We start from the raw sequence: 4,734 nt of genomic DNA on the forward strand, positions 1-4,734 counted from the left end.
TGTGAAAGCCCAGCTCCCAGCCCAGCTCACACGATGGCTGCGAGCACAACACAGACCCTGGGGTGGCTGCATATTTGGACCTTGCTGCTGGGGGACCAGAGCTGCGCCAAGCCTGCAGCTGTCCCCTGGCCACTGCCACTCAATCAGCCCCTTGTCACTGGCCTGGGGAGCAGGCAGGAGGTGGGAAGAGAGTGAAGAAAAGAGAAGGAGAGAAAGAAAAACCCCATATCCAGCCATTGGTGCAAGGGAAAAGCTGGCTTCCTTAAGTCCCTGCCTAAAAAATCTGTGAAAATAAACCCTTGCTATGTGCTCATGGTGAGCACTGCAAAAACTGATGGACTTGCGTACTTCGAAGAATTGGATATTAGGGGTTTTTCACAGGAAATAGATCTGTGCACACTTTTTAGGTGAATGGCAGGGTGTGCAAGTAGAAGCTTCTGTGTGCATAATAGCTGCCTGCATTGAGCACGCCATGGAACATTTTGCTCACAGACCAGTTTATGCATAAAATAGCCCAGAGATAACACATTTCACATAGTAAGGACCTTTTATGTTCCCTCAACAGTCCTTTGGCTGGCACACTTGAAAATACCAGGCGTCTCACAATCAACAACACCTCTTGGCACTAAAACGTCCTGAACCCAACCAAAACTCTTTTTTTGATGATCAGTTGGACAACTATAAACTTGTGGGAACTGTTCTGATGTCTTGCCAGGAACAGATAGTTTTTCTTTACTTGCTGATCTCTTTGATATTGTATTGGAATATCAAGACCTTTTTTTTCTCAGGAGGGCTTTGAGAAAAACAGGTCTTGTTTTTGGACTCTCACAATGCGTCCTGCAGGGATTAAAATAAAAGTTGTTTATAATCTATTGCTTCCTGCATTGAAGGGGCTCGCAGAGCCTGCCAGAAAACACTGCACTCTGTTGTTATTGCCACTGTGGGGTTTTTTACATTTTCACCCAAGGCCAGGCTGCAGAATCAATAGCCATGGCTAATGGCAAATTATTGACAGTTATCTCAGGATTAACTCGTTCCTGTATACAGGCCTAGTTCACCCTAGCAATATTTAAGATGTGCTGGTTCTTGAGCAAAAGAGTGTTTTGCTGCCCTGGTTGTCATGAAGTTCTTGCTTTTCCTTCATACATGCAAGCCCCAAGAACTGGAACTACTCAATTTCAGAAATCTGATGTAAATCAGCTGATGGTACCAGACAGCAGACTTGTTTGCAGGCTCAATGGTCCATTATCTGAAAGGATAACAAGAGTAATCCAAACCCAGTAGATGAATCAGCAATATGAAATCAACTTTTCTACCACCAAAAACAAAGAAGCAATTCACAACAGATCAGTGTGGATGTGCCAGAGGCTTTGAACTTAAACAAATAATAGCAGTTGTAAAATACATTTCTTTATTATTAAAAATCCCCTATTTTCCCCAAAACATCAGTATGTCCACCATAATCTTTCCTTTTCCTGTGAATGAGTAGTCCTGGTATCAATTTTGGATGATGTGAACCATAACCCTTAAAATCCTTAAATGACTGCTCACATCTGTATGACTTCCCCTCACTTGAAAGGGCCAGAAATGCAAATGAATTAATCCACAGGATGAGCTTGATGCAGAAAAATGTTGTTTACTTCGGTGTGTTTTGAACAGTTCATGGTTACCCCCTGCTTTGAAACAAAAAAAAAAATGCAAAAGCCATATGACACCAGAGAAAAAATTTCAAGACCTTTTAGCAACTACTGGAATTAACCTGATGAACCCAAGCCTTGCCACAGGCAAGGTAAACAAATTGACCCTATGACTTCCACATAGCTTTGCTTTGCATGGAAGTGGGAGATCACTGGCGTCAGGAGTTTCAACAAGAGAACTGAGGCTCTGTTTGCTCGCACAACAGTTCTCTTCAAAGGGGAAGGAAGAAATAAAATGGCGTTAAGTAATCAGTACGGTGAGGGCATTTCCATTTCAATCTACAAATCTGCCTGAGTTGCTTTGACTTTGTCTTTGCAGCAGAATTTTTCTGGGCCTGGCATTCTTGAGTTTCAGCCTCCAAAGTCTGGAGCAGTGTTTGAGTTGAACCATATGGTTGTGCCAAGCTTTTTGGGCTGCGTTAGGTGGTGAGCTCTTCTGTGAAGCCACATCCCACAGATTTGAGCATTGTACTGCGGTATTTGCCAAGTTATTGTGGGATACTTGCCTTTGTCCCTTGATCTGTCTGCAAAAGTTAACAAGAAGTCTCTGGTTTGTCGTGTCCTCCCTTCCAGCGAGTGCCCAGTTGTTCCAGCTGTTTGCCTTTGTGCATCTCTCTGGACGTAAGGACTGGGTAGGTGATGATTTGGCTGGAGGCCACTTCAGCCCTGCCTTGTAACCTTGACAAAACAGTGCTCAGCAGCTCACCCAGGCTGAGACATGGCAGAGCAGAGACACTTGGCCTGGGTTTCACCAGCTGTGGACACCCCAGTGCTGGCTCACTCTGGACCACAACAGCACGCACAGAACAGTAGGACTGTATCAGGCTGCACCTTTGTGTTCACCAGCTGTGACTCCAAAAGTTTGGGAAGCCCCTGGACTTCAGTGGGACAAGACATCGGTTCAGAAGGGGCTGTCATTAGCCTCGGGAATTTGGCTATCGCAAAACAGCCACGGTTGGTGGTTAAGTTGTCTGGTGCTGGCAAACTGCCCGCTCTTGTGCAGTGAGGATGACCTGTTAGGCAGCTCTTGCTATGGTTTATTGGCAGGGTGTGTGGCTGAGTTAACGGCAGCAATAGGAAGAATGGCGTTCCTCAAGAGTGCTGGAGCAGCTGACAGCACTGGTGTGTCCAACATTTGTCTTCCACCAGCTCACAAAGTATGTCTGAAACAGAAAGGACAATACCAGGTCATTACTGAGGCACAACCCAAGCTCCAGTAGAGAGCTACATTCATAATGCAAGGCTCTCTGGTAAAGAGGGGCATCTCAGAGTATTCTGGCATCTATTCACTCCTGCAAGAGCAGATTTATCTCTCCTCTGAGCTGTATCTGTTGCTGGTCTATAGCTGTCCTGATTCCTGAAGCCACCATTTGAAGAAATCAGGTTTAACTGCACCCTGAAGAGAGGTGGGAGTTGTACCCCATAAATGAACAAATGCAAACCATACAAAGTGCAACATGGCATTGGGCTGTACCTCCAGCCAGCTGAAAAGACCTCACTCCTCTCTCCTGCCTCATCTGGGCATCCCCACCCTGCCTTTTGTGTACAAAAGGTTTCACCACGCGTGCTATTTTGCCATGCACAAACATTCTTGGTTTTATCCTGCTTGTGTTTTTGTTGCACTCCTTGCATGGGTTTTCCAGTATTAATGCCCCTTAGTCACACTGGAGTTAGCCAGGTTTCTTTGTATTTTTCTCCTCTCCCCAGAGGGTGTGTGGAGAGCAGAGCAGGGAGAAGTACAGCCTTCATAAATCAGGAGGCTGAATGAGCTTTCACAAGGTAAAAGCATTGTATAAAATAGATATTTTAGGCCATGATATGTAGGGGTTTCTTTCATAGGCTGGAGTTACCTTCAGGAATGAATCCTCCCATTGTATATAAAGCCCATCTAACTGCTGAGAAAAGAGGGCTTTTTGAAAAATGCATTTCATCATATAATATTTACATTTGCTTTACATTGTTATGGGCTTATGGACTATTTGGCGGCCAAGACTTTTGAATAGTTCTGTTTTTCTTCTTTTTTTGAAAGCTAAAGAGATCCTGTCAGATTTGGAAGGACCAGGAGTTGACCTATTGTCTCTATTTGCCAAGTCGGTGCTAATTCCTTGTGCAGGATATTTTCATAAACAAATGCCTCAGTAAAGTTGGTTTGAAAGGAAAAAGAAAAAGATAACATGAAAATAGAAGTGGCTGGAGCCCAGCACCTGGCAGTACAAACACGTGCAGCCCAGCAGAGGGTGAGCAGCCCCTTGGGGAAAAACCTCTGGGCACTCCAAGGCGATGAGTAACCCCTGCCACGGCCATGCCCTGGCAGCCACAAGCCATGAGTCAGCCCCCCTCTGCCAAATTATAAGGGGGAGGTTGGTTTAAGTGTCCTTAGGCTTTAAAAAATAATAATACATGTGGGGTTTTCTCTTTTTGCTTGCCTTTCTGATGTTTGGACCCTTGACTCTGCCTTCTGCTCATGGTTTCCCATTTCTCTCAAAATGACTTTTTGTTTTTGAACTGAAAGCTGAGGTTCTCATCTAATCACTTCACTCCGGGAGCTGGGGCTTTTCAAGCAATAAATATCACAAGCCTGGCAAGGAGCTCTGAGAGCTTGTGTTGGTGATTGCTGCAATAACAACCTTGGATGTTTACGCAGTGTAGAAAATAGTGAAAAAAACAAGCTTCAGTTTCAAGATATAAATCTTCCCCATTGTGAGAAATAGGTTCAGAGAGCTGTTTGTTTTAATTAATAGTTGCAGAATGGTGAATAATGGCCCAAACTTTCACCTAAATCCTACAGGAAAAAAAAAACAAAACCAGACATTAAAAACTTCTTTTAAGATATGAAACTTCCATCTAGCTTGTGGCTAAACATTTTCAAGTAAGAACTTATAGCTAGACTCCTGAACTCAGTTTTAATGAAGTGTCCTGATTTTAAATCTGGTTGTTCATTTAAGATCCTATATATAGATTTAGGAAATCTAACCTAAGCCCTCATTTTGAAAAAATATACCTTGTCATCTTTCATAAATATATTTTTATATTCATA

The 4,734-nt window shown here is 43.6% G+C and overlaps 1 protein-coding gene and 1 long non-coding RNA gene across 2 annotated transcripts in view; one reads left to right on the plus strand and one right to left on the minus strand.

Annotated features, from left to right (window-relative positions):
- The window catches only part of LOC108445764 (potassium voltage-gated channel subfamily KQT member 1-like), a 289,498-nt gene that overhangs the window by 268,645 nt on the left and 16,119 nt on the right, over nt 1–4,734 (plus strand). The gene's annotated exons all lie outside the window — the stretch shown is intronic.
- LOC108445766 overlaps nt 1,435–4,734 on the minus strand; it is a 12,824-nt gene continuing 9,524 nt past the window's right edge. The window contains exon 3 of the long non-coding RNA XR_001860727.1: nt 1,435–2,860. This is a non-coding gene — a long non-coding RNA (uncharacterized LOC108445766). The remainder of the gene's footprint in view (nt 2,861–4,734) is intronic.

Source organism: Corvus brachyrhynchos, unplaced genomic scaffold (assembly GCF_000691975.1).
Source record: "Corvus brachyrhynchos isolate BGI_N302 unplaced genomic scaffold, ASM69197v1 scaffold523, whole genome shotgun sequence".
NCBI classification, from domain to species: Eukaryota; Metazoa; Chordata; class Aves; order Passeriformes; family Corvidae; genus Corvus; species Corvus brachyrhynchos.